Below are 12104 nucleotides of genomic sequence, written 5' to 3'. Positions count from 1 at the left end.
TTCTACCTACCAATAATAACTAGAGTCAATGCCTCACTGTCCTCTGTGAGGAATGCTGGTGTTCCTCTGGTGGCCTTGCATGTGTATTTCCCTCCATCAGAGGGCGCAGGAGAGCTGATGATGTAACTGTCATTACTGGTGTCAGAAGTGTTGAGTTGTTGTCCGTCTTTGTACCACAGATACTCCCAGCCAGACGACTCACCAACCCTACAGCTGATGGACACTGCTTCTCCAACATATATCTGCTTAAAGCCAGGATCCTTGCTCACTGTTGGTTTGGGTTTGTTGTCTAAATGGAAAGGTAAAACCACAATTGCATCTATGCTATATGATCATGTATTAATACAAAATGTGTCTCATATGTCATTGACATAGGCTACACTACAGTATAATGTATCATTACAATATTGAGCATACTTTGCATAGGACAGAAACAATACATCTAGGTAGATGCTGTACATCTAGTAGCTACATGTGTCTTCAGTTCATGTTAGCATTTGGATGACTGGAAGGAGTTTTAAACAACACTCAACACAACAGAGTCTGCTGCAAACATATGCAAGTGGATGTCTTTTGTCAGATTAAAAACATTGCAAATTAAAATAAACAGGTATTGGTGCATTTTTAAACTAGCTGAGACAAATGAAATGTTTTAAAGAACTCACCATAAACTTTGATATTAGTTGTGTTGCTAAATGCAGAGCTGATCTTTCTTGTTTTGTGACGACCTTTACAGGTGTAGCCTCCTCGATGTGTTGGACCGACTGAGGAGATGGTGAGTGATGATCCCTCTGCACCCAGGGACAGGGTTGGGTCATTATGGAGCTCCTGTGCACCTCTGAACCAGGTAAAAGTCCAGTCAGAGCTGCCAGTCACTTCACAGCTCAACTCCACTTTCTCAGTTTGGAACACATCTGACCAGCGTGTCTTCAGCTTCAGAGATGGTTTGGGTGGGTCTGGAAGTATGAAACAAATGGAAAATTTACAAAGATTTTGACATTAAAGATGGAAGGTGTTAGACAATCTAATTGAAATTGAGACTTTGCACACATAGAATAGGAAGTAGCAATACAATCATATTTAAAGTTAAAGACATCTTGATCATGCTAATATAGCACCACATTTCTATTGGCTAGAAAGACTGGAATATTGATGAATAATAAGTAAATAAATTGTGTGAATTTACAGATTTAAAAGTTCAGTGTAAGAGCATATACCCAGAATGAGAAAATATGCATAGCTATTCACATCAACAAGTTTACAAATTAGATCTATATGTACATATAGAACTCATCTCCAAAAATAGACCCAGGTTCTGTACAGAGGTATGTGCACAACTATGAGGTGGTCATTTGAAGTGCAGGACCAGACTTGATGATGACTCTATATTGTAATGGAGAACTTACCAGAGAACTGCAGAGTCGTCTTTTCACTGTCTGATGTAGAGAATGAGACCTTGCCTCTCTTGGCTCGGCACCAGTACTGTCCATTGTTAGATGGATTTGGAGAATCCATGATATAATGCTCAGCAGTTGTTTGAAGTTCTTCTCCATCTTTGTACCACAGATATGTCCATGATTCAGATGACACATCAACTTTGCAGGTTAAGATAACAGGTTCTCCAGTGTACAACATGGTTCCTTGTACCTCATCAAAGTGCAGAAGCATTGTGGTCTTGGGCTTCTTTGCTAATTAAAAAGGAAAGACAAAGGGTACCATATCAATTATTCTACATTAAATATTATCCTGAAATATGACAATAAGTTGACTGATGGAACATAATAGAACTTACCATAGACTTTGAGGCGAAGTAAGTTACTATTTCGAGTGGTAACCAGTGGTTTTGTCTTGTGTACTCCTTTGCAGATGTACTTTCCAGAATATGTTTGTGATGCAGAGATGATAGTGAGCATGGATCCGTCTGCAGCCAACACAGTCCCTGAGTCTTCATTGAGCTTCACTCCATTTCTGGTCCAGGTAAAGGTCCAGTCGGAGCTGCCATTAACCTTACAACTCATCTCCACTTTCTCAGAAGGGAACGCATCTTTCCACTCAGTCAGTGTCTCCAGAGATGGTTTGGGTAGCTCTGGAAGATTATTAAAAGATATGTGTGATTGTGTAGAAACAACACATATATTGTCTATATACATCAGTGTCTCACTGTGAAAATGGTGACTCAGAATTGGTCTTATGTGTCATTAAAGAAATCTGAGGTCTCAGCTCTGATGTTTGTCCTTAGATTTTTTGAAAAATGCACATTTTGTTTAGTCTGGATCCAGACTTTAGAACTCTGGTGGGGAGTGAATAGTGCAGAGAAAAGGGGAGAGCTCTGTGGACTTAAAGGGATACGCCAACATTTTTGGAGATTCGCCTATTTGCCATATTGCCGATATTAAAGATTGTAGAATTTGGATACCTTTATCGTCACTCTGCATGCAGTAGGCTACAAACAGTGGTACAGACCTCAGTGCTACTTAGCTTAGCGCTACAATGGCAGTCTATGGTACTTTTTTGCCTACTCCCGTTCAGTCGCCCAAAATACACATTCCAACACAGCACCAGAAACACTAACAAAGAGGGTTCCAAGAGGGTTCACTCTGTGAGCAAAGTTACTTCCTCATTTGCCTAAGGCACATGCGCTGTGTGCAGTCATCAGTACAGCGCTGCTCCTCAAGCATAGAGGAAGTAACTTTGGTCACAGAGTGAACCCTTCTTGGAACTCTTTGTTAGTTCTCGCTGTGGATGTCCAAGTATGGTAATGTTAGTGTTCTGCACTCAACTTCCTGTTACGAGACTAAGGTACATGCATATGTATATGTGTTATGAATAATGCATGATTCTAACATGTTCTATGTGTCCATTGTGTTCTATTAGGGGAAAAGTTAAAGGTTTGAATCTGCAAGTGGAGTATCTGAGGAACTATGACGATTGTTGTTGTTATCTGTATATAAAGCTCAGAGTTTTCCAACCTTTTCTTTGTTAGCCTCTCATCTAGATATTGACCCATGCACATGCATGTAGAAAATAAAGAACTTCATTCAGGAAACTTTTGAATCTTGCTAATTTATTTACCCACAAGGCCGAGAAACAATTTTTTTCTCTTAAGGCACTCTACCAGCTGAGCCACCAGGAGGCCCCATCATCATAATTTTAGACAGCAGAAATGTATGTCACAATATTAGAATATCTTCATATAATCACAATATGATTCCACTGAAAGATGATAAACGATAATTATCGCACAGCCCTACACAGTACAGTATACTGAAATATGGAACTGGATTAATTATTGCGGGGGAAGCCTGTACTTGTAGTCATAGTAACATCCGTGACAATAAAATACATTCATCTGGTTTCGTTCCCAACTGTTGTACTATTTCAGTACCTTGTGTTAGCTTCCTCAAACAGCACATTGCAGGTGTCTAAGCTTGAAATTAAGTCTGGGACATTATAATCAAATTAATTCCCAAAATCAAATTAATTCCCAAAGTTTCAAAACTGCACGGTTATTCCAAAATTTACCACACATAACATGGTTTACTTTGTTACTTTATGGTGTCTTACACACATTTCTGTCTTAGGGGATATAGGCATTAAAGGATCTGAGTCCAACTGCTTCAATCTATATGAGACCAGGGGGAACAGTTCTCTTAGTTTTAAATTGCAAATTGCAAATTACTTGTCATCTGCAGTGTGAAACACTGAGGTTTTATTAAACAGTGTAAAAAAGCTTTCTTACCATCACCAGGATCCTGAGCTGCACAAAGAGCAGTGAGAGCTGTTGAAAAGAGACATATTCATTTTCCGCTCTGAATTTTCTAGCTTCAGCTATATGGCTACTGTAAGACATATATGACAGGAGTGCAACTTTTCTTTTTTATTTCTTGACTTGTATGGGCTTTGGTAGATTCATTAAACCCTAATGCAACACAGTTTAAATGTAGGCTAATATGATGACATTTCTGTGGACATTAATTAAGGTAATTTCATGTCTACCATGAATATTTAAATAAAATCAGTCAATCTTGCTAAATCACAAAGCTTTGAGATTTGTTTTTGCAAAAATTTCAAGTTCCTAGAAACTTACATAATACGCTGAAGATCTTGAGAAGCCACATTTTCCAGTGAGCTGTATTGCACACACACAAGGGTGTGACACATGCACAGAGCACAGCTATCATCCGTGAGTTCAATATATCTTCACAGTTTCTGTACGTAGAAAGGAAATATACATACATGGGCATGTTCGTGGTAAACCTCACCTCAGAGCAGCGTTCTCGGTTTAGGGAACAGGAAATGTGTTGGCCAACCACACTCATGTTTGACATGAATTTGTTCAGAACTAAGAGTGACAGGGGTTAAGGAATGTGTTGACAAGTTGGCAAATACCAAATACCAAATATTGTGCAGAAGCATGTTCTTAAATTTGAAAGATTTGAATGACTAATTCTTCTATTCTTCTATTAGTAAGTGTTTTTGAGAATTTAAAATTATTTACTTTTAGAACAGATCAAACTGAAAGCAAAGAAGAGTTCAAACCAAACCTATGCAATGAAAGCCAAAGTTACGAATGGCTTGCTGTAATGCCAGAATACATCATCTTATTTTCACCAACTGTGTTTGCATAACATGAACTTGTTGGGAGCATTTAGAGTGGGGCAGTTAAGCATAACAATTGTGCATTTTGTGAAAAGCAACACATTTGCCACAGATGTAGATTTATATGTTAGAGATATAGATATCGGGGTGCTGCAAATATGCCCCCTGGAGGTCATGGCAGCCTGGCTATTGCAGAAAACTGATTTTATGACTCTTGATGATTTGCCAAGTTGTGTTCAAGCTGATTAAATCAGATGTCAGATCAGATCACATACTGTACATGTTTTCCCCTCTTAAGGGTGCTTTTAAAAGTGTTTAACCCGAGGGAAAAAATAAAAACCAAATAAAAAGGAGCATGGTCGCTTCAGGGTCAAATTTCACCCCCTTGCTTTCATGCTAGACTGAGTGGTGGGATTTAGACCGAGGCCATAAGGCCATGGCTCGCGTTGCCCCTCCCTCTGGCCGTGACGCCCTGAGATCCCTATAAGGCCACCTTGGCAGTGCCCTGCTAGCAGCCTGCTACTGTCAGTTGCTTTAAAAGCATCAGTGATCTCAGTTTAATGTAACCTGCTATGCAATTGGATGTGTCATTTTAAGACACATTTCAGAAAAATCACTCTTCATGATGTCAATAGAGCAATTGCCTTTGTGCCCTGGCATGTGGCCTTGTGCCCTAAAAAGGTTTTTGATGCCGAAGGCCAGATGGCCTTGCCCCTAAAATGATGAAATTCCCACCCCAGTGACAACCAATACACCTATGGCACGATCTTCATCTTCACATCGGTGCATTCCTCTAGCCCACACATGGGCAACATACGGCCCCCTGTGTGGCCCGCGATGGAATTGCAAAAAAAAAAAAATGTTCATGTCATTCTGGCATATAGCATTTCAGTCTGGAATATGGAATATCTTTCAATAATCTTTATGACTAAAAGGCTAAAAGTAATCTCATGTGTAAGAAATGACTGTTCTACATTGAAGCAGAAATTTAAATAATTAACTTGTTGGTTTTGGATTTATTTAGCTTCAAGAGTGCATTTTTGTTTGTGTGACCCTCAACACCGGCTTTGAGAATCACGGCCACTTACTGATACTATGCTTAAATTACCCCACTCATATTCTGGTTTATTTATGGAAAAACATTTCGGCTAGTGGAAATTCTAATTGGCTGGTAACTTTCAAATCTAGCAGCCATATTGGCAGGTGGTGAAAAAAGTTAATTTCAAGCCCTGCAGGGAGAGCAAGTGGTGACATAGGAGTGAGTGAGAAAAGTATCAAATATTGGTGGTTAAGTCTGAATAATGACATCACAAGTGTTAATTTAAAATGAGTTATTCCTCTAAACCTGGCTTCAAATGGCCCACATTTTTCGCGCTGGCACCGTTCAGCATTTTTTTGTGGCCCTCTCTATCATCAAAGTTGCCCATCCCTGGGTTACGGCATGACAATATTTGTTCGGCCCCCGGCAACAATCTGGGTTTCTCATGTGGCCCCCCATGAAAAATAGTTGCCCACCCCTGCTCTAGCAGTATCAACTGACAGAGAAATCGCTGGATAAAGTTCTGGGTCGCTGGTAATCAGAATCAGAATCAGAATCAGAAAGACTTTAATGATCCCCGGGGGAAAATTGGGACAAGTTACAGTAGCTCGCTCACAGAACACACATAGCATAAATAAAATAAAAATAAAAATAAACCGTAGTAATGCAATATTAAGCAATAAGCAGAAAAACACAACATAGCATAGAATAACTAGTAATGCGATAGAAGCAAAAGCACAAAATAAGTAGAATGTCTAAGTAGCAAAATACCAATACGTAGAGTAAGTATAGTATACATTCCGTGTCAATTATCATTATTGCCTGTGACATATTGCACATATTGCACGTGATTTATATTAAGTCGGCTTGCCCTATACGTTACACGCAGGGGTGAAAGTGGTTTGAATTTCTTGCAGGAACTATAGGCTACTACCCCAACCTTCATCGTTTCATATTGTTCTCCTCCCACCCCCATGCATCCCTGAACACACACATCCAATTTTTAATGCCTGTATGGTGTCGAAATTAGAAACACTTGACACTCGGCTTCTTGTTGAGTCTCCTCTTCCTCTCTCTGGCCCTCAACTGTTTGAATTAAATTAGATTAACATTTACAACTAAATTCATCAACAGTCAAACAGTCTGTCTTTGAATTGTCAGAACAGTGGGCAGATAAATTAATGAACAGATTATTAGTAAAATAAAATATCTCAAAATGTATCCTACAATGTGTAGGATTCATACAAAATGTTGTACTGTATGCACACAGACTGTGTTCTGAGTAAGCCATTGTCTATAGTTTGCTAGTAAGCTAACTTCATGTCCATTCTCTGGTCTAAATTAGCATCATCACCTGTATTTGCATCTGAGGGTGGGTTTTCATTTTGCAGAGGCTCTGCCTCTTCCCTCTGGCCCTCAATTTGCTCTTTTCTTCTAACTTTCGCCACTTTATCTGCTTCTTTCTCTCTCTCCTTCCTCTTAAACATTTGAGTTAGTGTTCGTTGCATTTCTGCTCCTTTGTTCTGAAAACAATGGCGAAACATGTTGGGCTCGTTTATTATCCATCCTTGCCCGCTGCCCTGTGCAAATTGCATTAATAAAGTAGGTGCATTTGGTCGCAAAATGTCCGGGAACAATAAATCAAACGCACCTTTATACAACAGTTAGTTCCGGCCGAGTAATTTGATTGGACAAGAGTTGCCTACCGCCGTACATTTCATGTTAACACAACAGCGCTGGCACTTCACTCAGTTCACTGTGTGTGTATCACTCCATCACTTCACTGCGCCTCCTCCTGCTAGCTGCTGTTAGCTACTCGCCCCACAATTGCCACAAAGTAAACCCATGCCTTGCGGCACATCGCTGCCTGCCTGCCTCTCAGTGGTTGGAAATATTACCGTTTCTGCTTGCTTGCTTGCTTGCTTGCTTGGGAACTACACTCGCGCAATCCTGGTGGAACTGTTTTTGTTTGCGGAGCGGAGGCAAGCCGCAAGCGAGACTAGACTTGACACAGCCCAGTGCAGGCAGCAGCAGCGGCATTCAGGAGCTGCATGCTGGAAGCGCAAATCAGCCTACACACACAGCACGGATTAAAAACCACTGACAGCCAGGTCTAAAACAGGAACAATTTAGCAGCAATTTATGAGAGAGACTGTTGTTTATTAGTAATGACATAACGTCAGCCATGCATTTCCTTGTTGGAAATTATGGATCGACTGCACTCTGCAACAATCGGATTTTGATTGACAGGCAGCTGGATGTCTTCCCCCAACGGCGTTCAGGCACCGAAAGTCTTACCGGAACTGCGCACCGGACGGTTCCGGCCCACTTTCACCAGTGGTTACACGTGGCTCAGCCAGGCACAGTTAACCTATCGGCTGGCTCAGTCTCAGGGAGACTGAGCGTCTCCGAGGTGCTCTTTTAAGAGAGGCATTAAATAGACCAATGGCCACAGGCAGGAATGATTTCCTGTGCCTCTCCGTCTTGCATCTAGGTGGAATCAGTCTCTCACTGAACGTGCTCCTGTGTTTGACTAGCACGCCGTGGAGTGGGTGCGAGTCATTGTTCATGATGGAGCGTAGCCTGGACAACGTTCTCTTCTCTGACACCGCAGTCAGAGAGCCCAGATCCAGCCCCACAATGTCCCTGGCCTTACGGATCAGTTTGTTGAGTCTGTTGGCATCTGCTGCCTTCAGCCTGCTGCCCCAGCACACAATAGCATACAGGAAGGCACTAGCCACTACCGACTCGTAGAACATCCTCAGCATGGTCTGGCAGATGTTGAAGGACCTCAGCCGTCTCAGGAAGTAGAGACGGCTTTGCCCCTTCTTGTAGAGTGCATCAGAGTTCTTAGCCCAGTCTAGTTTATTGTCAATGTACACTCCAAGGTACTTGTAATCCTCCACTATGTCAACACTGACCCCGTGGATTGAGACAGGGGTCACCGGAGCCTTGACCCTCCTCAGGTCCACCACCAGCTCCTTTGTCTTTGACACGTTGAGCTGCAGGTGGTTCAGCTCACACCAAGTGACAAAGTTGGCCACCACATCCCGATACTCATCATCGTCACCATCTTTGATACATCCCACTATCGCAGAGTCATCAGAGAACTTCTGAAGGTGGCAAGACTCTGTCTGGTAGGTGAAGTCCGTGGTGTAGATGGTGAAGAAGAAGGGAGAGAAGACCGTCCCCTGTGGTGCTCCCGTATTGCTGACCACGCTGTCTGACACACAGTTCTTCAGGCGCACATACTGTGGTCTGCCAGACAGGTAGTCCACAATCCAGGACACCAGGGGGGCATCCACTCGCATTGCTGTCAGCTTCTCACCCAGTAGAGCCGGCCTGATGGTGTTGAAAGCACTGGAGAAGTCAACGACCTCTAGTCACGTAGGTCGTACTTCAGGTTTATATGTGAATTTTTGCAATGGCCTTCAAATCAGAGCTAGGGAGCTGATATGTGTCTGGTTTCTAACCTGTGACTTGATTCAACAAATTTCAACCTATTCACCTTATGTATCCCCGCCCACTTGACCAATTGTGTTTACACTTCCTGTTAGTCTCTCAGTGGTTAGCACTGTCACCTCACAGCAGGTTGTGGCTTTGAATCCTGAATCTCCACCCCAGTCCTTTCTGTGTGGAGCATGCGCGCGCCCCCCCCCCACACACACACACACACACACACACACACACACACACACACACATGCGCGTCAGGCTGAACAATACAAAAACAAAATAAACATACACATAATCACAACATAACCTACATAAGAAAAGTAGCAAATAATAAACAATGAATTATAACGATCAATTTCAAGTTAGTTGGCATTACTTGTTCTGCTCTGTCTTCTGCCCCTTCTGTGTGGAGTTTGCATTTTCTCCCCGTGTTTGCGTGGGTTTCCTCCTGCAGTCTAAAACACTGTATGCTGTGTTTGTGTAGAATTGCATAATCTAGTAAAATGTGTAGTATCATGTACCTATATTGTATGATATAGTACACATACGGTAAATATATATATATATATATATATATATATATATATATATATATATATATATATATGATGATGCTTTTTGAGACATGCTTGTGTGATAAGGGGCTATAAACAGAACTGAACTGAACTAAGAGACCCAGCTTCTCCCCCCAGTCCCCCCCCCCCCCCCCCCCCCTATCTCTGGCATTGTGTGTGGGTGCGCTCATGTGCGTGCGTGTTTCACCGGCTGACGGCACAAAAGTTCGCTCCGGGTTTTTCTTGCAAATAAGTGATTATTTGCAAGTGCAGAGTAGCATCACTTCCTTGCACAACTATCTGTGTGGCTGCAACTTGCAAATGGGAAGTGCCAAACAGTGCGTCACTCACACCCTCTAAAGCACTTTGCTCCAGCAGTGGAGAGTCAACAGATTCAGATGAAGATTAGCGGCCCTAATCAATGTAAAGTTGCGAATTCAGTTTAAATCCTATGTTCAATTCCTTGTTACCCTTGTTACTTAGTTTGTTAAATACCTTGTACTGCCATAAAGTAGATATTGATGTACAATGTATGCCAGTGTATTCCAATAAACATCTTTATCATTCAATTACATTGTGAATTCATTCAGAAATTTCTGACCCGAGAGATTACTGACCATACAGCGAGCGAAGGTTTGCTTCTCATGAACAACAAATGTTAACCTTTTTGACCTCTGAGATTACCTCATGTGTATACATGTTGTTTTACTCTTTATAACTCAACTCAGCATGAGCAGAGCTCTCATTTAGAGCCTAATATGAATGCTCTACGACATTTTTTAAAGATTGACCTTTTTGAGCTCAAGCTCGGCAGCCATCTTAGATTTGAAGGTCAAAAATAGGTCAAATCATCAAAATGACACAAATTATGAATCCCTCGACCCAAAAAGTCCCAGAAATCATGTACTTTGCAGCATTGTAGGCCAAACCATTGAAAAGTTGATTTCCCAACATAGCCGATGGTAGCCATTTTGGATTTTTGGGCTCTCAAAAAAGTTGCCCGCATTTTCGCGAAAGGCGCGGGAGCTAAATATGTTTTTTAACCTTCGTAGATGACAAATCCACTGAGAAACGAACCTCCGCTCTCCGCGGTCACGGAATCACACGCAATGATCCAACTACAAGAGGGCAGCAGGTGGCTCGGTTAGAACTGACCGTTTTCTGTGTAGTGTCCGAAACTCATTTGATCGTTCCCCTTATAGTTCACTATGATAAACACTATATGGGGAATAGTGAGTGAGTGAGTGAATGAATGAGTGAACTATTCCAAACATGGCTATGAGAGACTGTTTGCAGGGAAGGAGCCACCTATCCCACAGCCTCACACAGGTGTCTGCCAATCAACTGATCAGTGATCAAGGTAGGAAGAGGTAAATTGCCAATTGGCTGATAATAGGTTGTGGTGGCCTAAAGGTTAGAGAAGTTAACTTGTGACAGGAAGGTTGTCGTCAACAGAAAACGCACATATCAAACAGGATGTAACAATCCCGCCATAAGATAGCACTTAAAGGTGACATAATTCCAACACACTATCAAGGCATCTCTATTTTAACGTCACGCATCAGAGTTAACCACAAGAGCTATCGAAGGCTGCAGAGTCGAGCCGAGTTTGGCAGTCAGCTATGACATGCAAATAACAACTCATCCTCTCAGAGTTTCCAATGCTAGAACTAGAGGTTTTGCTAGCCCTTCTCAGAACGCTGCTATATTCAGATCATACCACCTGAATCCAGCATCCTTTATAAGACAGCACCCGGGGATCCAAATTAAGTCTTAAGCCACAAAGATGTCGTCCATGTTGGACTTTACAAGTGTCGCACCGAAATTTCAAACTCACCACAAGTTACCGGACAGTCTTGCAGTCTCCCGTCCAGAGTTTCGAAAGATAAACATTCTTCATTATTTTTTATAAACGGGTCGACCAGGGGTCAATTTCTCTCTAATCAACAGTTTGAAATGGCGCCGTTGGGTTTAGGCATGAGTAGTGTCCTCTAGTAAGAGAGTGGCGTCAGCGGAGGACCAAAATGCAAGAATCATTAGCCAATGAACAGCCAGGAATGGGTCTCGCACTACTTTTGCATGCTAAAATAAAGCCGATAATGTACAATTTGATTCATTTCAAGGGATGAAAAACCCTTTCAAAGTACAACACTGTCTATTTTGATGCAACTCGACAGTGCTGCTTTTTTTACTGAAGAGTTCCACTTTCTACTTCCTGGAAAAAAACTGGTCCATTGGAGTGAATGGAGATGTCGGAACTCTTCTATTATACGGCTCTGGGCATGAGGAGTGAGGATTGGTTGAGAATACCAGGGTAAGCAATCAAAGGCAGAGTTTTTACAATCACACTCTGTGTGTGATTGTAACATAATTTGATCTGCTTGTTTCTGTTACAGGATGATCTAATTGACTGAACCTCAGTGACTGCCTGCACATGTGAAATACCCCCATAGTCGG

The sequence above is a fragment of the Poromitra crassiceps genome (assembly GCF_964638095.1).
Source record: "Poromitra crassiceps genome assembly, chromosome: 8".
NCBI classification, from domain to species: Eukaryota; Metazoa; Chordata; class Actinopteri; order Beryciformes; family Melamphaidae; genus Poromitra; species Poromitra crassiceps.
The sequence above is the reverse complement of the archived record's forward strand: the minus strand, read 5'-3'. Positions refer to the sequence as shown.